General features: G+C 47.7%; 1 long non-coding RNA gene across 1 annotated transcript; it reads left to right on the forward strand.

Annotated features, from left to right (window-relative positions):
* The first annotated feature begins 2,323 nt into the window (after positions 1–2,323).
* Positions 2,324–13,305, forward strand: LOC140722202 (uncharacterized). The gene is made up of 4 exons (XR_012097559.1): positions 2,324–2,420; positions 6,747–6,827; positions 9,807–9,922; positions 12,803–13,305. It is a non-coding gene; the product is annotated as an uncharacterized lncRNA (long non-coding RNA).
* Positions 13,306–24,137: the final 10,832 nt, after the last annotated feature.

Below are 24,137 nucleotides of genomic sequence, written 5' to 3' on the forward strand. Positions count from 1 at the left end.
GCATTAATAATAGCTTTTAAAAAGTTCTTAAGTCCTGGCGGTAGAATTGTAAAGCCTAATGGCATTGGGGAGTATTGATCTCTTCATCCTGTCTGAGGAGCATTGCATCGATAGTAATCTGTCGCTGAAACTGCTTGTCTGTCTGGATGCATTGGTAATCATTTTCCAATGTTCCTTAGATTCAGGATCAGTTCCTGAGGATTGGAGAATGGCTAAGGTTATCCCACTTTTTAGGAAAGGAGGGAGGGAGAAAACAGAGAACTTTCGACCTGTCAGCCTGACATCGGTGGTGGGAAAGATGCTAGAGTCCATTATTAAGGATGAAATAGTGGCATATCTAGATAGCAGTGATAGGATTCGGCCGAGCCAGCATGGATTTACCAAGGGTAAATCATGCTTGACTAATCTGTTGGAGTTTTTAGAGGATGTAACCAGGAAGTTAGACGGGGGAGATCCAGTGGATGTAGTGTACCTCGATTTTCAGAAGGCATTTGATAAGGTCCCACATAGAACATTGGTGGGTAAAATCAAAACTCAGGGCATCGGGGGGAAGACATTGACATGGATAGAAAATTGGTTGGCAGATAGAAAGCAAAGGGTAGCGGTGAATGGGTGTTTCTCGGAATGGCAGGTGGCGACTAGTGGGGTGCCGCAGGGCTCGGTATTGGGACCACAGCTGTTTACCATTTACGTTAACAATTTGGATGAAGGCATAGAAAATAACATCAGCAAATTTGCTGATGATACTAAGCTGGGTGGCAGTGTGACATGTGATGAGGATGTTAGGAGAATTCAGGGTGACTTGGATAGGCTGGGTGAGTGGGCAGATACTTGGCAGATGGCGTTTAATGTGAATAAGTGTGAGGTTATCCACTTTGGGAGTAAGAACAGGAAGGCAGATTATTATCTGAACGGTATAGAGTTGGGTAAGGGAGTAATACAAAGAGATCTCAGAGTCCTTGTTCATCAGTCACTGAAGGTGAATGAGCAAGTGCAGCAGGCAGTGAAGAAGGCTAATGGAATGTTGGCCTTTATTACAAAGGGAATTGAGTACAAGAGCAAGGAATCCTCTTGCATTTGTACAGAGCCCTGGTGAGACCACACCTGGAGTATTGTGTACAGTTTTGGTCTCCAGGGTTAAGGAAGGACATCCTGGCTGTAGAGGAAGTGCAGCGTAGATTCACGAGGTTAATTCCTGGGATGTCTGGACTGTCTTACGCAGAGAGGTTAGAGAGACTGGGCTTGTACACGCTGGAATTAAGGAGATTGAGAGGGGATGTGATTGAAACATATAAGATTATTAAGGGATTGGACAAGATAGAGGCAGGAAATATGTTCCAGATGCTGGGAGAGTCCAGTACCAGAGGGCATGGTTTGAGAATAAGGGTAGGTCATTTAGGACAGAGTTAAGGAAAAACAACTTCTCCCAGAGAGTTGTGGGGGTCTGGAATGCACTGCCTCGGAAGGTAGTGGAGGCCAATTCTCTGGATGCTTTCAAGAAGGAGCTAGATAGGTATCTTATGGATAGGGGAATCAAGGGATATGGGGACAAGGCAGGAACCGGGTATTGATAGGAATTGATCAGCCATGATCTCAAAATGGCGGTGCAGGCTCGAAGGGCCGAATGGTCTACTTCTGCACCTATTGTCTATTGTCTTGTGAGCAGCTGGTACATATCACATATACGGGTTCAGCAACCACTGACGCCAGGCTGACAATCTCTGAAGAGTATTGATAATGGCTGGAGTCACCCATCCTGTAAAGACACTGCCCAGAACAATCATGGTGATGGACAGACCTTGATCGTCCACGTGATACGACATGAGACGTAATGATAACGATGTTGAAGAACAAGGACTGAGAGATGTGGTTTGGAGGGTGAGGGGATTTAAGTGGTTTAACACACAGAATGCTGGAGGAACTCAGCAGGTCAGGCAGCATCTACGGAAAAGAGCAAAAAGTCGACGTTTCAGGCCAAGACCCTCATCAGGATTTCCAGCATCTGCAGATTTTCTCTTATTTGTGATTTAAGTGGTTGTTTCATAATGATCATCGGGTGAGAGATGGGTGTGAGGTGGAGGAGTGAAGGATGGTCGGGGGGTCAGAGGAGTGAGGAATGGGCACTGAGAGGAGAGGATTGAGTGAAGAGGGAGGTGCGGATTGCCCGAGAGGATTATGTTGTGTGCAGATCCAGAGGTTTGACCAGTTTCACACTGGTAGATTATAGATGTTTCTGTTCGTGATGACCACTCCCCATCTCATTTACTCTCTCCACCCTGATCTGCTGCTACCTGTCCTCACCCACCCTGTTTCTCTCTTTGCAGATTCCCAGTCGGACACAACTCAGGAACCCCAGGGGTCTGCGACTGGAGGACCTGGTCCGGGTTTGTCCACCACCCCAGCAGGGTCTGCAAGCTCAGGTATCCATGGTTGGGTTCACCAAAGGGAATGATTCTCCTCGGTTTCAGTCCTGGAAATTCCTCCTCACTCCCTCTGAGGGGAGTCACGTGGAGTGACGGAGGTTTGAGAGAGCGAATCGGTGAAGGCACACCGAATGGTTTTGGTTTCTCCCCTCTGTCCCGGACTGATCACCAGGTTTGCTGTCTCCTCTCCGTCACTCTCCCACATCTGTGGTCCTTTATTCCAGTCCACTGGAATTCCACAGAGAAACAAGTCAAAGGATCGTCTACTGGTGAACTCAGCCGGGAACTGCCCCCAGTCCCAGCAGGAGATACGTCCTCAGGTACCAAGACCTTGTGGGGAATGGACAATCTCTCTCACTGGATGTCCTTGTAGCTCATGTACATCGTCTCCCCTGTTGGATGTGGTTTCCCGTGGGGTGGGGATCACCGGTATCAGTGACTCGTCCCCTGTCTGGACAATTCTCAGTCGTACATCGTCTCTCCTGTTGGATGTGGTTTCCCGTGGGGTGGGGATCACCGGTATCAGTGACTCGTCCCCTGTCTGGACAATTCTCAGTCGTACATCGTCTCCCCTGTTGGATGTGGTTTCCCGTGGGGTGGGGATCACCGGTGTCAGTGGCTCGTCTCCTGTCTGGACAATTCTCAGTGGTGCATCGTCTCCCCTGTTGGATGTGGTTTCCCGTGGGGTGGGGATCACCGGTGTCAGTGGCTCGTCCCCTGTCTGGACAATTCTCAGTCGTGCATCGTCTCCCCTGTGGGATGTGGTTTCCCGTGGGGTGGGGATCACCGGTGTCAGTGACTCGTCTCCTGTCTGGACAATTCTCAGTCCTGTATTGAGGTCCCTCTGTTGGAGGTGGGGTGAGAATTCTACACTGAGGTGCTGGTGTTATGTGTGGGCGTTAAAAGGAAGATGCTGTAGCTTTCAACAACAAGCCACTGTGGCTGTTTGTGTGGGCAGCTTGTGGGTGGTCTGACAGTCAGGAACAAGGGTTGAGAGCTGGGCTTTGTGAAGGAGGAAAGTTAAGTGACTGACTGGTCATGAGTCAGAGGGTTCGTCACGAAGGAATGGGGCCTGAAGTTGGAAATGGGTCCAGGAGCCTGAGGTCCCACACCCCCAGGTTCAGGAACAGTAACCATCTGGCTCCTAAACCAGTGTGGGCGACTTTATTCACCTCACCTCTGAACTGATTGCACAGCCTACACACTCATTTTTATGGACTCCACAACTCATGTTCTCAGCATTTATCATCATCTATCTTGGATTTATTTCCACAAATTGTCTTCTGTTGCACACTGGTTGTTTTTATGTCGAGGTTTTCACACTTCCTGTTGTATATTTTATTATTTTCCTGTGAATGCTTGCAAGAAAATGATTCTTTGGGTTGTATGTGTTGGCATGTATGTACTCTGATAATAAAGTTACTTTATCTTTCATTTATATTAGAGTTATGACTGCCAAGTAGGGATATTGTCTCTCTCAACCTCATTCTCCTGCCTTGTCCTGTAACCTCTGACACCATTACTAATCAAGAACCTATCAACCTCTGCTTTAAATATAACCAATGACTTGGCCTCCACAGTCTTCTGTGGTAATAAATTCCATAGGTTCACCATCCTCTGGCCAATGAAAATCCTCCTCATTTCTGTTTTAAAGGAACGTCCTTCTGTTCTGAGGAAGTGCCCTCTCTATCCTAGACTCCCCCACTATAGGAAACATTGTCTTCACATCCGCTCTATACTGACCTTTCAATATTCGATAGGTTTCAATGAGATGTACCCTCTTTCTCTGAACTCCAGTGAGCACAGACCCAGAGCAATGAAACGCTCCTCATTCTCGAACATTTTCATTCCCAGGGGGATCATTCTAGTGAACCTCCTCTGGACCATCTCCAATGCCAGCACATCCTTTCTGAGATAAGGGGCCCAGAAATGCTCCCAACCACAGAGCCACCAATTCCGTCATCCATAACATTGACATATAATGTGAAAAGAAGCTGTCACGGTCAAACAAACCAAAACAATTGCCACTGCTGGCAACCCTACGGATTTGACATGATGCACCCTCACTCCAATAATCAATTTTCCAAAAAGCTCGATATGCATTTGATCCTTTATTAGCAATTAGCAAACGTACAATCTTGAAGCAATGAAACTTCAAGTGTAAGCTAAGTGTAAGCTAAGTGTTATTGAGTGATCAGCAAAAGGTACGACATCTGCCCGTCCCCATCTACTACAAACTGCAATGAACAAAGCATGAAGGTGGAACTTATTCCCTTCACTTTTACCCCGTCCACATTCATGTGACTAGTTACCATAATAAATGCGAAACTCAGAATACAATGCAGATGGAGAACAGATACATGGGTCATACAGAAGCCGATCCAATATCGAACCCTATGGGACACCACCAGTCACTGACAGCCAACTAGAAAAAGCCTTTAATCCCAATCTTTCCCTCTGTCAGTCAGTCAGTCAGTCTACTAACTACAGTATGCTCGTATCTTTCCTGTAATATCATGGGCTCTTGTTTATTAGTATCGTGTGTGACAGCTTGTCAGAGGTCTTCTGAAGATCCAAATGAACAACATCCACCAATCCTCCTTTGTCTATTCTGCCTGTTATTTTCTCAAAGAATTCCAACGGATTTCTCAGGCAAGATCTCCCCTTAAGGAAATGATGCTAACATAGGCCTCTTTTCTCATGTGCCTCCAAGTACCCCAAAACCTCATCTTTATAATGGACACCTTCCCAGCCAGTGAAGTCAGGCTAACTAGCCTATAATTTCCTGTCCTTTGCCTCCCTCCCTTCTTTAAGAGTAGAGTGACATTTGCAATTTTCCAGTCCTCCAGGACCATTCCAGAATCCAGTGTTGTTGAAATATCCCTACTAATGCCGTCATCTCTTGCAAAGCCCTGGGGTGTAGTCCATCTGGTCCGGGTGATTTACCTACCTTCAGCCCTTTCGGCTTCCCAAGCACCTTCTCCTTAGTATTAGCAAGTTCACTCACTCTTACCCCACGACACTCTCCAGTTTCAGATGTACAGCTGGTTTCTTCCATCATAAAGACTGACGCAAGAGCTATTAGGATGGGAAACAACTTCTTTCCCCAGGCTGTCAGACACTGGACTCCCAGCCTCCTGCCAGGTCACATCACACTTGAAGCATGATGCGGTCTACTTTTCAACTTGTGTCACAAATGCACCTTATTATTTATGAATTTACAAGTGGTGATATTAACTTGTGTGTGTGTTTTACGTATGTCTGGAGGAATGTTGTTTCGTTTGGTGATAAAAAATGTGTACTGTTGAATGAAAGTAAACTGAGCTGGAACTTGAGTTTGAAAACGTTTATTAAATTCATCCACCATTTCTTTGTCCTACCTCTGCAGCATCATTTTCCATCCGTCCAATATCCACTGTCACCTCTCCTTTATTCTTGATATATCTGAAAAATCTTTTTGCATCCTCTTTTATACTGTTGGCTAACTTACTTTCATATTTCATCTTTTTTCTCCTTATTGTTTTTTCCAGTTACCTTCTATTGGTTTTTAAGAGCTTCTGAATCCTCGAACCTCCCACTAATTCTTGCTCTATTCTCTGCCCTCTCTTTTGCTTTTATGCTGACTTTCACTTGTCATCATGGTTGCATCATCCTCCATTTAAGACTTCTTTTTCTTTGGGATTTATTTATCCTGCACCTTCCGAATTGCTCCAGAAATTCCAGCCATTGCAGTTCTACTGTCATCCCTGCAAGTATTCCCTTTCAATCAACTTTGGCGAGCTCCACTCTCATGCCTTCTCTTGGAATTCAGCCCCAATCTGATTTTCCTAATCTGCTGCATATTGAAATCGCCCATGACCATCGTAACATTGCCCTTTTGTCCTGCCTTTTTTTATCTCCCGTTGTAAATTCTGCCCCACATCCTGGCAACTGTTGAGAGTCCTGTATATAACCCCCAAGAGGGTCATTTTATCCTTGCATTTTCTTAACTCAATCCACAAGGATTCAACACCTTCCTATATTATTCACCTGTTTCTAAGGACTTGATTTTATTTTTTACCAAGAGAGCCACCCCACTACCTCTGCCTACGAGCCTGTCCTTCTGAATGACGGAGGAGGTTGGGGATGAGCAGATGGGGGAATTGGGAAGGAGTCTGTGTGTGGAATGTGTCAGAGCGATGGAACTGAGCCTGGTGGAGAGACTGGGGGAGTGTGGTGGAAGAACAGAACTGGCTGGTGTGTGGACGTAGCAGGAGGAATCAGTCTCAGCCCTGGACCAATCCTCCAAACTCCATTTCTCACCTGGACCTTCTCTCGTCCCAGATCCAGATAGGAGGACAAGCCCCGATGCCGGGCAGGAGAAGCCGACGGACACCACGTGCAAAGCCTCTGAGATGATCCTAGGTAACCACTGAGTTCTGATAGGAGACCGTCAGGTACTCCTGATCACAGGGACCCTTTCTGACGCATCTGGCCTTTGGGTGGTTGGGGTCTGCATGGAGCATCTCCCCAAACAGCGACGGACATTCCTCTCCCCCAAACCCCACCACTTTCAGCCGGGGGGGGGGGTGGGGGGAGGCCTTGCTCTGTCTGCCCTGTGGAAGTGGTATGCCGATGTTTACGGAGAGATGCAGGAGGGGTGGAATTCTTCCACAAGCAAGGCATGGATACTCAAAAAGGGGGTTTGATGTTACAAAAGATTGTGCTCATGAAGGGGACGTTGCTCACATTTGAGCTGGTGCTGAGAAGTTTTGACGATATCACAGTTGCACTCGGGAGAGACACAATGGAGGGTCAGAGACTGTTCATTTGGGTGGAACTCAGGAATAGGAAGGGTGAAATCACACTGATGGATTGTACAACAGAACCCCCAATAGCCATCGGGACATTGAGGAATAGATATGTAATCAGGTTAAGGAAATGTGTTAAAATAATAGGGTCGTTGTCATGGGGGGTTCAACTTCCCTCATGTAAACTGGGGCCTTCTTCGTGCAAGCAGTTTCGCTGGGGCAGAAAACGGGTTATTTTCTTTGGAGCAGTGGAGGCTGACGGGAGATCTGATCGAGGTTTTTGTGATTATGAGAGGCTGAGATGGAGCAGATAAGGAGGGTCTGTTTCCCAGGGTTGAAACGCCCAACTCCAGAGGGCAGTTATTGAAGATGAGAGGGGGTTAGGTTCAAGGGGGCTGTGAGGGGTAAGGTTTTTACTCAGTGGTGGGTACCTGGAAAGCACTGTCTGGTATAGTGGTAGAGGCAAATACATTAGAGGCTTTAAAGGGACATTTAGATTGACAGATGGATGTGAGGAAGATGGAGGGATTTGGACATTATGTGGGATGGAGGTATTAGATTCTGTGTCCTTTTGATTTACTTTTTAGCTGGTCCAGTACAACATTGTGGGCTGAATGGCCTGTTCCTGTGCTGTACTGATCTCTGTTCTGTATGAGACCAAGGTAAACTGAATCGGCCAGTGTGTGGAAGACACCGACACTGGGGGCATAGTGGGCGTGAGGAAGGCTATCAATATCTGCAGCAGGATCTGGATGAGCTGGGGAAATGGCAGATGGAATTTAATGCAGACAAGCATGATCGCACTTTGGGAATGTAAAGCAGGTTCAGACTCACACAGGGAACGGTGCGGTAGAACAGAGGAATCTGGGAATACAGATCCATAACACTTTGAAAGTGGTGCCACAGGTAGATAGGGTTGTAAAGCGAGCTTTTGGCACATTGGCCTTCATAAATAAAAGTCCTGACTGCAAGTGTTGAGATGCTATGCTGAAGTTGTATAAGACGTTGTTGAGGATTAATTTGGAGATTGTATGCAGTTCTGGTCACCTACCTACAAGAAAGATGTCAATGAGATTGAAAGAGAGCAGAGAAAATTTACAAGGATGTAGCCAAGACTTGGGGACTTGAGTTTTGGGGAAAGGTTGGATAGGTTAGGAGTTTATTCCTGGGGATGTAGGAGACAGAGGGGAGATTTGATAGAGGTATACAAAATTGTGAGGGGTACAGACAGGGTAAATGCAAACAATCTTTTTCCACTGAGGTTGGGTGGGACTGGAACTAGAGTTCATGGGTTAAGGGTGAAAGGTGAAATATTTGAGGGAAGCCTGAGTGGGACCTTCTTCACTCGGAGGATAGTGAGAGTGTACAACGAGCTGCCAGCAGAAGTGGTGGATCTGGGTTTGATTTCAACATGTAACACAAGTTTGGATAAGTACATGGATGGGAGGGACTTGGAGGGACACAGTCCCGGTGCGGGTAGACGGGACGAAGCAGAATAATAGTTTGGCAAGGACTAGATGGGCTGAACGGCCTGTTTCTGTGCTGTAGTGCTCTATCACCCAAAGATCTAGATCCCTCTCTAGATGTCATTACGCTCCCTCTGAGAGCCGAAGCCCCCCCACAATATCCAACTTTCAATGAGGACTTGGGATCAAATTTCTCTTCAATCCATTCCACTGGATGGGGTTAGTTTGTCCCCTTCAGTTCGATACGTCATGCGATGCTTTGAAAAACTTGTTCTTCTTTGTGTTATTGACCATGTCAATCTTTACTGGCTTCAGCTAACATACACGCTTCCCTTCTTATTGAAATAAAATCTAGCCAGGGGAAGCGAGGTGAATTTACACGTTGCACAGAGAGGCTGGTGGTGGATGGGGGGGGGATGGACTGGTTACTGGAACGATGGGCAGGAGGGGAACCTGGGGTCAGCCTGGGTCCCCGTGCTTACACAGAGAGGCTGGTGGTGGATGGGGGAGAGACTGGTTACTGGAACGATGGGCAGGAGGGGAACCTGGGGTCAGCCTGGGTCCCCGTGCTTACACAGAGAGGCTGGTGGTGGATGGGGGAGGGACTGGTTACTGGAACGATGGGCAGGAGGGGAACCTGGGGTCAGCCTGGGTCCCCGTGCTTACACAGAGAGGCTGGTGGTGGATGGGGGAGGGACTGGTTACTGGAACGATGGGCAGGAGGGGAACCTGGGGTCAGCCTGGGTCCCCGTGCTTACACAGCGAGGCTGGTGGTGGATGGGGGAGGGACTGGTTACTGGAACGATGGGCAGGAGGGGAACCTGGGGTCAGCCTGGGTCCCCGTGCTTACACAGAGAGGCTGGTGGTGGATGGGGGAGGGACTGGTTACTGGAACGATGCGCAGGAGGGGAACCTGGGGTCAGCCTGGGTCCCCGTGCTTACACAGAGAGGCTGGTGGTGGATGGGGGAGGGACTGGTTACTGGAACGATGGGCAGGAGGGGAACCTGGGGTCAGCCTGGGTCCCCGTGCTTACCATCACCAACACTCCAGCCCAACCACCCATCACATCGTGTGAGTCTGCTGTCTCTGGATCTGCTCTGACTGAACACTTCTCTCAATATTCCAGTGAACGGGCTCCTGTCAGATGAGGAGTGTGAGGAGATGATCAGCAGTGTCCAAGTGCTGTACCTTGGGCAGAACAACCTGGGAGACCCCCAGGAGTTAGAGGCCTACCTCAATCAGGTGAGAGATGTTGTCCACATTCATTCCCAGAGGTGGAGATTCTGATTCATGTGCCTTTGGTCAGTCCAGGTCAATAATCAGTGACTCTCCCTTCCCGATGAACGGTGAAACACCCAACCCTGAAATGGTTACATCTGAGTCACCAGAGACTCCCCGTCCTCAGTCACCACCCAACGCAGGATATAAGAACAGAATTAGGCCATTGGGCCCATCAAGTCTGCTCCATGAATGTGTTTTACCATGGCACTTTCTCCCTCTAAGCCAAACCCTTTTACTGATCAATCTCTACCCTAAATTCACCCAGTGTGAATAGGGACTGCCCCACCACCTGACAAACACCATCTCCCCGTCTCCCCACCTCCAGCCCATTATACACGACTTCCAAAGACAAACTATTTACAGTGATCATTGTCCCCTCGTTGTCCCACCATTCCGCTAAATCCCTTATTCCTGAGTACATCGTGTGCACGTACGGGCACATACGTAGCCTTGGGCAGTCGGTTCCCAACCTGCCTTCCTCCTCCATTGGCAACGAGTTCCCACCGACCGACCATCTCCACTCATATCCTTTCAGCTTTGCATCTCCCCCATGGTCTCAGTGATCACTTTGTGACTTTCCTGCGATCCCCCATGGTCTCAGAGATCACTTTGTGACTTTCCTGTGATCCCCCATGGTCTCAACGATCACTTTGTGACTTTCCTGCGATCCCCCATGGTCTCAGCGATCACTTTGTGACTTTCCTGCGATCCCCCATGGTCTCAGCGATCACTTTGTGACTTTCCTGTGATCCCCCATGGTCTCAGCGATCACTTTGTGACTTTCCTGCGATCCCCCGTGGTCTCAGCGACCATTCGGAGCCAGCGATCACTTTGCATCTCCCCCGTGGTCTCAGCGATCACTTTGTGACTTTCCTGCGATCCCCCATGGTCTCAGTGATCACTTTGCATCTCCCTCATGGTCACAGCGATCACTTTGTGACTTTCTTGCGATCCCCCGTGGTCTCAGCGATCACTTTGTGACTTTCTTGCGATCCCCCGTGGTCTCAGCAACCATTCGGAGCCAGCGATCACTTTGCATCTCCCCCGTGGTCTCAGCGATCACTTTGTGACTTTCCTGCGATCCCCCGTGGTCTCAGCGACCATTCGGAGCCAGCGATCACTTTGCATCTCCCCCGTGGTCTCAGCGATCACTTTGTGACTTTCCTGCGATCCCCCGTGGTCTCAGCGACCATTCGGAGCCAGCGATCACTTTGCATCTCCCCCGTGGTCTCAGCGATCACTTTGTGACTTTCCTGCGATCCCCCATGGTCTCAGCGACCATTCGGAGCCAGCGATCACTTTGCATCTCCCCCGTGGTCTCAGCGATCACTTTGTGACTTTCCTGCGATCCCCCATGGTCTCAGCGACCATTCGGAGCCAGCGATCACTTTGCATCTCTCCCATGGTCTCAGCGATCACTTTGTAACTTTCCTGCGATCCCCCATGGTCTCAGCAACCATTCAGAGCCAGCGATCACTTTGTGACTTTCCTGTGATCCCCCATGGTCTCAACGATCACTTTGTGACTTTCCTGCGATCCCCCGTGGTCTCAGCGACCATTCGGAGCCAGCGATCACTTTGCATCTCCCCCATGGTCTCAGCGATCACTTTGTGACTTTCCTGCTTGGGGTTCCCCGTCGTTAGCAGAGTAGAGGTTCCTCTGGTTTGGGGAAATGTTTTCCTCTGGTGCCCGTTTTCTAGGAACATTTATCTCCCATTCTGTGGACCGTCTGTTGTTTATGGGATATGATGATTTACAGGTTTAGGGGACATGATTCCATTTGTTATGGAGTTAATGTTTCAGCTCAGAGACCCTTGGTCAGAACTGTCTGGGAGAGGGGGAGATACGTCTGGTCTCAGTTTGGGAGACAGCAATACACTGCACCGGGTAATCGGTTTCACAGGTCTGTGAGGAGGTGGGTTTCCGTGTGGTAGGGAAAGGATCTTGCCTGATTTTGGGAACTGGTGAGTGAACCTCGCAGACTGAGGGGTTGAGGGGAGTATCCTGGTCTGGAGAGGGGAAATCCCAGAATTTGAGTGGAGAAATCCCCTGGTCTGAGGGGGGGGGGCATCCCCTTATCTACAGGGTGAGGAAAATCTCCTGGTCTTAGGGGTTGACGAGAATCCCTTGGTCTTGGTGGGGGTGTGGTAGAAATCCCCTGGTCTCAGGGGGATGAGAGGTGTTCTCTGATCCAAGGGGAATGAGAGGCATTCTCTGCCCTTGGGGTAAGGAGATCCCCTAGTCCAAGGAGAGTGGAAATTTCCTGGACAGGGTGGGGGTAGAGATGGGAATCCCTGGTCTCAGTTATGAGGAGAATTCCCTGGTACGAGGGTGAGGGGGAGGTGAATGCCATTCTCCGGCCTCAGTAGGTGAGGACGATCCCCTGATCCGAGAGGGGTGAGGGGTATTCTCTAGCCTCAGGGTGAGGAGAAGTCCCTGTTGGAGGGGGTAAGGGGCATTCTGTGTGAGGGGAGGGTTTTTCTCAGGTCTGAAGGAAAAGCTGATTCCATTTTCCGGGAAGCTCTATTCCCAGTTTGGAGCACGGGAATTTCTCTGATCCCGAGAGAAGGTGGATCCTTGTTGTGGGATGTTTGGAGGAGCAGATTTTCCTGGTGAAGGGATGGGGTTTGGGGAGGGGTTGATGGTGATTTCTGAGGAATTGAATTTTCCTGGTGTATAGGGAATGTAGTTCTTGGTGTGAAGAAGGGAATCTCCTGGTGGTAAGTGATGGATTTTGTGGGTGATGAGAGGAGGGTCTCTCTGCTGTCCTGATCCCCCACACAGTGCGGTCTAACCGTGTTTCTTCACCTGTCACTCACCATCAACATCCCTGGTCCACAGATACGTGAGATACTGAGGGAACAGCTCCCCTGCAAGCACATCCTGTCCAAGAGCAAACGCGACAAGGGAAATAACTGAGAGGGAAGACCTCAGATCATGTTCGTCCAACGTATCACAGGGTGATGGACGATGTGTGAAGTGTTCGTGGGTTGTGGTGGGGAGTGTGAGGTTTCAGTGGGTTGTGTGATGGTGGTGGGGAATCCAATATCAGTGAAATATTATTAGCATCAATTGGACTGTGTATCTGTCATTGAGAATCAGGTTTATTATCAGTAACATATTACTCTTTCATCTTTCATTATTTCTCATCAATTGAATGTAATAATGGGTTTAATCCAAGCAATGAAAGACACATTCAGATTCCTGGGAAGTGGCTCTGTAATTGTTTCTGTATTTCCAATGATCCACGGTTACTTTAATTTAGAATGTATTTCTGTTTTACTTCAGTTGTGATGTTACATTCATTTATCACTGTTATTAAAAGTAATATCATAAAGACACAAAATAAATGAACATTCCCAAACAGCTTGCAGAGAAGGGAAACCGTTTCTGCACAATTGATCTTCCTTTGCACGTCGGCTGTTTGTCGGTCTTTATTTACATGTAGATTTTCGTAAATTGTATCATGCTTTATTTTCACGTGAATGCTTGTAAGAAAATGAATCTCAGGGTAGTATATGGTGATGTATACTTACTTTGTTAATAAATTTACTTTGAACTTTGATTGCACAGCTGTTCTTTTCAGTATCTGAATCAGGTTTAATAACACTGACATATGTCATGAAATTTGTTGTTTTGTGTCAGCAGTACAGTGTAAGACAGAAAATACTATAAATTACAATAAGAAATGTACAGAATATAAAAATAAGTTGTGTAAAAAGAGAGCAAGAATATCTTCAAGCTGATTATCTTGCCTGCAATTTCCATTAAGTACTGAAGACTGGTTCTGGATTGAATTAATATCTGCTACACTCACATAATTCCACAAATCCTAAATCATTCCGAACAGAACCTATCAAATACCTGGAAGAGGCCTGAACTGCTACAGCACAGGAGGTTGTGGATCAGCAGCGGGTAAGAGGGATGAGTGAGGATGGGTACTGCTGTGTTTTGTAACTACAAAACATTAAACTAATGAAAGGAATGACACGGGAGTGGGAATGTGAGTCTAACTTTGTTTTTTTACTTTAAGCGAGGCACACACGTATCACGTGGTAGCTTCATGACGTATGCAATACTTTAATTTTTTAGATAATCCTTAACGAATTATTTAAACAAGAATGTTTAATCAATAGTATATTTACAATATTACTGAAATATTAAATACACACCGTTCCTACCTGCTTAGCTGTAAACAATTCAATGGAGAATGCATCTCAACTCTCTATACACAGTATACTATATAATACAACTACTAAAGACAGACATCATGCAGAGTCAATTTCAAATTGTCCCATTCAGGCGAAAGATTGATTCACTATGGATGGAGGTTTTCTTACTCTTTAATGTCTTTCCTGACTAAGGGGTCACTACACTTGGTAGGTGTGACTTTTGAAACATTGAACTTCACCCACATTAGCACTGGTTAAAACATTTTCCACCCCAAAGCAGACGTGAGGCCTTTCTGTCGATCTGTGTGTGTTGTTTGTCACTGCAGCATAAAGGCAACGTGATGCAGAGGCTGTGGGGTGTTCACGTCCATCACCCGGAACTTGTGACATGACTGCACCTGTACCATAAGGCGAGGTGTCACGGGCAAGCTTCACTAGACAGTGTGGATCACGATGTGTGAGTGCAGTGTGTGTTGTCACCATTTCCTTTACCTTTTGTCCATTTCCATCTCTTCCCCATCTGTGATAACGGGTGAAAGGAGTGGAGGACAGTAGCCAGGTTTGGCAGGAATTAACAAATCCTAAAAAGGACCACAGCTCTGACATGTCCTGTAGGCTCGGGGCATCCACCACTGCTTGAATTTTCTCAGCACACTTGTGTAATTCTTGTGCGTCAATGATGTGATGTTTGGTTTAAAGAAGTTACAGTTGTCGTGTCATGTACTGGGTCATAATCTTTCAATCTTTTTAACTCTGTCTTGAGGTTTTAGAGATCATCCTTACCGGTCATCTGGGTAACACTGAGTGGCTGGACAGCCTTGCAGCACCTGGTCCATCGCTTTCTGCTGGACCTCAGGTGCAGATGCTCCTCCAAAAATAAGCAGAAAAACTCTTTGTGAGTGTTTATAGTGAGAAACACTATGGACTCTTCTTTCATCTCCCTCTGTAGGTGAGTCTCAGCTAAGTCCACTTTGCTCAAGTGTTTTCCTCCAGAAAAGTTTGCAAAGGTCCCCTCCATCCCAGGCAGAAGGTATCGATCTACTTTCGGTACTGGGTTGATGGTGATCTGAAAATCACCACAGATCTGGACAGACCCATTCTTCTCGGCTACTGGGACCACTGGCATTGCTCACGGGTTCCACTCGAGCTTGGACAGAATTTCCTCAGCCTCCATGTGATCCAGCTCACTGGCTACTTTATCATGGACAGTCTAAGGAACTGGTCGGGCTTTGCTAAACTTGGGTGTGGGATGTTCATTTAACACTGTTTTACCCGTGATACGTTTGAGTTTTCCAATGAGATCCTTGAACACTGCTGTGGCATCATCCATGACCTTGCTTAATTCACTTTCAGTTGACTCTCACGGGGGTTGTGTTATTCCCACAGGAATGATCTCTTCTCCAGTATAAGATCTGCAGGCTTCAATTCAGTATCTTTGAAATGGCATTCAATCTGATTTTGTGGAATTATTGGAACAGCTGAGCTGGTGTCCAATTCTGGTGCAAGCCACATTGCTTGTCTGTTATTGGTTTTCAAATTGTAAAGTCTACCCAAGAACATCTGCTGATGCTGGAAATCCAGAGCAACACACACAAAATGCTGGAAGAACTCGGCAGGTCAGGCAGCATCTATGGAAAAGAGTTAACAGTCCACGTTTCAGGCCAAGACCCTGCATCAGGACTGAAATGTCAACTCAAACCGACCCTCAAACCCTGCCTCCCATATAACCCCCCCCCCACTTTAAATTCCTCCATATACCTGTCTAGTAGTCTCTTCAACTTCACTAGTGTATCTGCCTCCACCACTGACTCAGGCAGTGCATTCCATGCACCAACCACTCTCTGAGTGAAAAACCTTCCCCTAATATCCCCCTTGAACTTCCCTCCCCTTACCTTAAAACCATGTCCTCTTGTACTGAGCAGTGGTGCCCTGGGGAAGAGGTGCTGGCTGTCCACTCTGTCTATTCCTCTTAATATCTTGTACACCTCAATCACGTCTCCTCTCTTCCTCCTTCTCTCCAAAGAGTAAAGCCATAGCTCCCTTAATCTCTGATCATAATCCATACTCTCTAAACCAGGCAGCATCCTGGTAAATCTGCTCTGTACCCTTTCCAATGCTTCCACATCCCTCCTATAGTGAGGTGACAAGAACTGAGACACAGTACTCCAAGTGTGGCCTAACTAGAGTTTTATAGAGCTGCATCATTACATCGTGTCTCTTAAACTCTATCACTCGACTTATAAAAGCTAACACCCCATAAGCTTTCTTGACTACCCTATCTACCTGTGAGGCAACTTTCAGGGATCTGTGGACATGTACCCCCAAATCCCTCTGCTCCTCCACACTACCAAGTATCCTGCCATTTACTTTGTACTCTGCCTTGGAGTTTATCCTTTCAAAGTGTACCACCTCACACTTATCCGGGTTAAACTCCATCTGCCATTTCTCAGCCCACTTCTGCATCCTATCAATGCCTCTCTGCAATCTTCAATAATCCTCTGCACTATCTACAACACCACCAACCTTCGTGTCATCTGCAAACTTGCCAACCTACCCTTCTACCCCCACATCCAGGTCGTTAATAAAAATCATGAAAAGTAGAGGTGCCAGAGCAGATCCTTGTGGGACACCACTAGTCACAACCCTCCAATCTGAATGTACTCCCTCCACCACAACCCTCTGCCTTCTGCAGGCAAGCCAATTTTGAATCCACCTGGCCAAACTTCCCTGGATCCCATGCCTTCTGACTTTCTGAATAAGCCTACTGTGTGGAACCTTGTCAAATGCCTTACTAAAATCCATGTAGATCACATCCACTGCACTACTCTCATCTATATGCCTGGTCACCTCCTCAAAGAACTCTATCAGGCTTGTTAGGCACGATCTGCCCTTCACAAAGCCATGCTGACTGTCCCTGATCAGACCATGATTCTCTAAATGCCCATAGATCCTATCTCTAAGAATCTTTTCCAACAGCTTTCCCAGCACAGAAACAGGGCTAACTGGTCTATAATTACCTGGACTATCCCTACATTTTGTGTGTGTTCCTGTGTCACTCTCATGATGATCAGATTTTCATCATGCAGATTAATGCTCTTTTTGTAACTACAACTGGATATTTATATTTTGCTCTTCCCTGTGCAATCCATTTATATTTCTCTGTCTGGCATGATCTATGTATGGGCAGAATTTGTTAGGTATATCCAGGAGGGATTCTTAAATCAATATGTGGACAATCCATTGAGAGGAGAGGCTGTACTGGACATGGTGTTGGGTAATGAACCTGGCCAGGTGTCTGACCTTTCAGTGGGTGAACAGTTGGGGAACAGTGACAACAACTCCTTAACTGTCAGGATAGCGATAGATAAGGATAGGTATGGATCTTGTGGGAGAGATTTAAATTGTAGGGTAAATTACAAGGGGATTAGGCAAGAACTAAGAAGGGTTAATTGAGAACACCTTTTTTCTGGCAAGTCCACATCAGGCACATGGAGGGTGTTTAAAGATTAATTACACAGAGTTCAGGAGAGGTGTCTTCCTGTTAGAAGGAAGAACAGGAATGGAAGTAGAAGAGAACCTTGGATATCCAGAGAGGTGATGTATTCAGTCAAGGTGAAAAAGGAAAAGTATGTAAATCTACGGAAGTCAGGATCAAGAGAAACACATTAGGAGTATAAAGAAGGCAGATAAGAACTAAAGATGGCAGTTAGGAAAGCCAGGAGAGGCGGACCACTACCGGATAAAGGGGGAACATTTGTTTGGGTGTGGACAATGTGATTGAGGTATTAATGAGTACAGTACATTGCTCAAGTGATTACAAAGGAAAAGGACATGGAGGACCAGGAGATCAATGCCGTGTGTGTAAAGTCTGGTTCGACCTCACCTGGAGTACTGTGTGGAGTTCTAGTCAACCCAACAAAGGAAGGATGTTGAGGTTTTGGAGAGGTCGCACAGAGGTTTACCAGGATGCTGTCTGGTTCAGAGAGAATGTGCTAACATGAGAGCAGGATAAACCTGAGTTGTTTTCTACAGATCGGCAGAGGCTAAGAGGAAATCTAATGGAGGTTTATATGACTATGAGAGGCAGAGATAGAGGAGACAGGGAGAATCTGTTCCCCAGGGTTGAAATGTCTAATACCAGAAGGCAGACATTGAAGGTGAGAGGGGATATGAGGGGTAAGATGGAGGGATACAGACATTGTGTAAGTAGGATCCATTAGTTTTCGGGTGTTTTGGACAGAACATTAAGAGCCAAAGGGCCTGCTGCTCTGCTGTACTGTCCTATGATCGATGCACATCTCATAATTTCAGCAAGTCTCAGCTTTAAAGCTCCATTGGTCTGGTGTACGTGAGTCCTTGCCACACCGGTAACACAATGTTGTTCAGACAGTCCAGCTCCGATTCGTCATTGCAATGTAGTTCACACTCATTTTCATGTCTGACTGCAACACAATTGTGTCTATGCTGGACACTGGGCTGAGGTTACAGGAATATAATGGACAGAGAGGGTGAGAGAGGGATAGTTCACAGGATAAATCCCCCCCACACCAGCAATGTGTCAGTGTTGGACACTGGGCTGAGTTTACAGGGATATAATGGACAGAGACGGTGAGAGAGGGACAGTTCACAGGATAAATCCCCCCACACCAGCAATGTGTCAGTGTCGGACACTGGGCTGAGTTCACAGGAATATGATGGACAGAGAGAGTGAGAGAGGGACAATTCACAGGGTAAATCCCCCCACACCAGCAATGTGTCAGTGTTGGACACTGGGCTGAGTTCACAGGAATATAATGGACAGAGAGGGTGAGAGAGGGACAGTTCACAGGGTAAATCCCCCCACACCAGCAATGTGTCAGTGTTGGACACTGGGCTGAGTTTACAGGAATATAATGGACAGAGAGGGTGAGACAGGGACATTTCACAGGATAAATCCCCCCACACCAGCAATGTGTCAGTGTTGGACACTGGGCTGAGTTTACAGGAATATAATGGACAGAGAGGGTGAGAGAGGGACTGTTCACAGGATAAATCCCCCCACACCAGCAATGTGTCAGTGTTGGACACTGGGCTGAGTTTACAGGAATATAATGGACAGAGAGGGTGAGAGAGGGACAGTTCACAGGATAAATGCCCCCACACCAGCAATGTGTCAGTGTTGGACACTGGGCTGAGTTCACAGGAATATAATGGACAGAGAGGGTGAGAGAGGGACAGTTCACAGGATAAATCCCCCCACAGCAGCAATGTGTCAGTGTTGGACACTGGGCTGAGTTCACAGGAATATAATGGACAGAGAGGGTGAGAGAGGGACAGTTCACAGGATAAATCCCCCCACACCAGCAATGTTTCAGTGTTGGACACTGGGCTGAGTTCACAGGAATATAATGGACAGAGAGGGTGAGAGAGGGACAGTTCACAGGATAAATCCCCCCACACCAGCAATGTGTCAGTGTAGGACACTGGGCTGAGTTTACAGGAATATCATGGACAGAGAGGGTGAGAGAGGGACAGTTCACAGGATAAATCCCCCCACACCAGCAAGGTGTCAGTGTTGGACACTGGGCTGAGTTCACAGGAATATAATGGACAGAGAGGGAGAGAGAGGGACAGTTCACAGGATAAATCCCCCCACACCAGCAATGTGTCAGTGTTGGACACTGGGCTGAGTTCACAGGAATATAATGGACAGAGAGGGTGAGAGAGGGACAATTCAGAGGATAAATCACCCCACACCAGCAATGTGTCAGTGTTGCACACGGGGCTGAGTTCACAGGAATATAATGGACAGAGAGGGCGAGAGAGGGACAGTTCACAGGATAAATCCCCCCACACCAACAATGTGTCAGTGTTGGACGCTGGGCTGAATTCACAGGAATATAATGGACAGAGAGGGTGAGAGCGGAACAGTTCACAGGATAAATCCCCCCACACCAGCAATGTGTCAGTGTTGGACACTGGGCTGAGTTTACAGGAATATAATGGACAGAGAGGGTTAGAGAGGGACAGTTCACAGGATAAATCGCCCCACACCAGCAATGTGTCAGTGTTGGACACTGGGATAAGTTCACAGGAATATAATGGATCGAGAGGGTGAGAGAGGGACAGTTCACAGGATAAATCCCCCCACACCAGCAATGTGTCAGTGTTGGACACTGGGCTGAGTTTACAGGAATATAATTGTCAGAGAGGGTGAGAGAGGGACAGTTCACAGGATAAATCGCCCCACACCAGCAATGTGTCAGTGTTGGACATTGGGCTGAGTTTACAGGAATATAATGGACAGAGAGGGTGAGAGAGGGACAGTTCACAGGATAAATCCCCCCACATCAGCAATGTGTCAGTGTTGGATACTGGGCTGGGTTCACAGGAATATAATGGACAGAGAGGGTGAGAGAGGGACAGTTCACAGGATAAATCCCCCCACACCAGCAATGTGTCAGTGTTGGACACTGGGCTGAGTTTACAGGAATATAATGGACAGAGAGGGTGAGAGAGGGACAGTTCACAGGATAAATCCCCCCACACCAGCAATGTGTCAGTGTTGGACACTGGGCTGAGTTCACAGGCATGTAATGGACAGAGAGGGTGAGAGAGGGACAGTTCACAGGATAAATCCCCCCACACCAGCAATGTGTCAGTGTTGGACACTGGGCTGAGTTCACAGGCATGTAATGGACAGAGAGGCTGAGAGAGGGACAGTTCACAGGATAAATCCCCCCACACCAGCAATGTGTCAGTGTTGGACACTGGGCTGAATCCACAGGAATATAATGGACAGAGACGGTGAGAGAGGGACAGTTCACAGGATAAATCCCCCCACACCAGCAACGTGTCAGTGTTGGACACTGGGCTGAGTTTACAGGAATATAATGGACAGAGAGGGTGAGAGAGGGACAGTTCACAGGATAAATCCCCCCACACCAGCAATGTGTCAGTGTTGGACACTGGGCTGAGTTCACAGGAATATAATGGACAGAGAGGGTGAGAGAGGGACAGTTCACAGGATAAATCCCCCCACACCAGCAATGTGTCAGTGTTGGACACTGGGCTGAGTTCACAGGAATATAATGGACAGAGACGGTGAGAGAGAGACAGTTCACAGGATAAATCCCCCCACACCTGCAATGTGTCAGTGTTGGACACTGGGCTGAGTTCACAGGAATATAATGGACGGAGAGGGTGAGAGAGGGACAGTTCACAGGATAAATCCCCCCACACCAGCAATGTGTCAGTGTTGGACACTGGGCTGAGTTTACAGGAATATAATGGACAGAGACGGTGAGAGAGAGACAGTTCACAGGATAAATCCCCCCACACCAGCAATGTGTCAGTGTTGGACACTGGGCTGAGTTCACAGGAATATAATGGACGGAGAGGGTGGGAGAGGGACAGTTCACAGGATAAATCCCCCCACACCAGCAATGTGTCAGTGTCGGACACTGGGCTGAGTTTAAAGGAATATCATGGACAGAGAGGGTGAGAGAGGGACAGTTCACAGGATAAATCCCCCCACAGCAGCAATGTGTTAGTGTTGGACACTGGGCTGAGTTCCCAGGAATCTAATGGACAGAGAGGGTGAGAGAGGGACAGTTCACAGGATAAATACCCCCACACCAGCAATGTGTCAGTGTTGGACACTGGGCTGAGATCACAGGAATATAATGGACAGAGAGGGTGAGAGAGGGACAGTTCACAGGATAAATCCCCCCACACCAGCAATGTGTCAGTGTTGGACACTGGGCTGAGTTTACAGGAATATAATGGACAGAGAGGGTGAGAGAGGGACAGTTCACAGGATAAATCCCCCCACACCAGCAATGTGTCAGTGTTGGACACTGGGCTGAGTTCACAGGAATATAATGGACAGAGAGGGTGAGAGAGGGACAGTTCACAGGATAAATCCCCCCACACCAGCAATGTGTCAGTGTTGGACACTGGGCTGAGTTTACAGGAATCTAATGGACAGAGAGGGTGAGGGAGGGACAGTTCACAGGATAAATACCCCCACACCAGCAATGTGTCAGTGTTGGACACTGGGCTGAGTTCACAGGAATATAATGGACAGAGAGGGTGAGAGAGGGACAGTTCACAGGATAAATCCCCCCACACCAGCAATGTGTCAGTGTTGGACACTGGGCTGAGTATACAGGAATATAATGGACAGAGAGGGTGAGAGAGGGACAGTTCACAGGATAAATCCCCCCACACCAGCAATGTGTCAGTGTTGGACACTGGGCTGAGTTCACAGGAATATAATGGACAGAGAGCGTGAGAGAGGGACAGATCACAGGATAAATCCCCCCACACCAGCAATGTGTCAGTGTTGGACACTGGGCTGAGTTTACAGGAATCTAATGGACAGAGAGGGTGAGGGAGGGACAGTTCACAGGATAAATACCCGCACACCAGCAATGTGTCAGTGTTGGACACTGGGCTGAGTTTACAGGAATATAATGGACAGAGAGAATGAGAGAGAGATAGTTCACGGGATAAATCCCCTACACCAGCAATGTGTCAGTGTTGGACAGAGGGCTGAGTTTACAGGAATATCATGGACAGAGAGGGTGAGAGAGGGCAGTTCACAGGATAAATACCCCCACACCAGCAATGTGTCAGTGTTGGACACTGGGCTGAGTTCACAGGAATATAATGGACAGAGAGGGTGAGAGAGAGACAGTTCACAGGATAAATCCCCCACACCAGCAATGTGTCAGTGTTGGACACTGGGCTGAGTTTAAAGGAATATAATGGACAGAGTGGGTGAGAGAGGGACAGTTCACAGGATAAATCCCCCCACACCAGCAATGTGTCAGTGTTGGACACTGGGCTGAGTTTACAGGAATATCATGGACAGAGAGGGTGAGAGAGGGACATTTCACAGGATAAATCCCCCCACTCCAGCAATGTGTCAGTTTTGGACACTGGGCTGAGTTCACAGGAATATAATGGACAGAGAGAATGAGAGAGGGACAGTTCACAGGATAAATCCCCCCACACCAGCAATGTGTCAGTGTTGGACACTGGGCTGAGTTTACAGGAATATAATGGACAGAGAGGGTGAGAGAGCGACAGTTCACAGGATAAATCCCCCCACACCAGCAATGTGTCAGTGTTGGACACTGGGCTGAGTTTACAGGAATATAATGGACAGAGAGGGTGAGAGAGGGACAGTTCACAGGATAAATCCCCCCAGACCAGCAATGTGTCAGTGTTGGACACTGGGCTGAGTTCACAGGAATATAATGGACAGAGAGGGTGAGAGAGGGACAATTCAGAGGATAAATCACCCCACACCAGCAATGTGTCAGTGTTGCACACGGGGCTGAGTTCACAGGAATATAATGGACAGAGAGGGCGAGAGAGGGACAGTTCACAGGATAAATCCCCCCACACCAGCAATGTGTCAGTGTTGGACACTGGGCTGAATCCACAGGAATATAATGGACAGAGACGGTGAGAGAGGGACAGTTCACAGGATAAATCCCCCCACACCAGCAACGTGTCAGTGTTGGACACTGGGCTGAGTTTACAGGAATATAATGGACAGAGAGGGTGAGAGAGGGACAGTTCACAGGATAAATCCCCCCCACACCAGCAATGTGTCAGTGTTGGACACTGGGCTGATTTCACAGGAATATAATGGACAGAGAGGGTGAGAGAGGGACAGTTCACAGGATAAATCCCCCCACACCAGCAATGTGTCAGTGTTGGACACTGGGCTGAGTTCACAGGAATATAATGGACAGAGACGGTGAGAGAGAGAGAGTTCACAGGATAAATCCCCCCACACCTGCAATGTGTCAGTGTTGGACACTGGGCTGAGTTCACAGGAATATAATGGACGGAGAGGGTGAGAGAGGGACAGTTCACAGGATAAATCCCCCCACACCAGCAATGTGTCAGTGTTGGACACTGGGCTGAGTTTACAGGAATATAATGGACAGAGACGGTGAGAGAGAGACAGTTCACAGGATAAATCCCCCCACACCAGCAATGTGTCA

Source organism: Hemitrygon akajei, unplaced genomic scaffold (genome assembly GCF_048418815.1).
Source record: "Hemitrygon akajei unplaced genomic scaffold, sHemAka1.3 Scf000072, whole genome shotgun sequence".
Lineage (NCBI taxonomy): Eukaryota > Metazoa > Chordata > Chondrichthyes > Myliobatiformes > Dasyatidae > Hemitrygon > Hemitrygon akajei.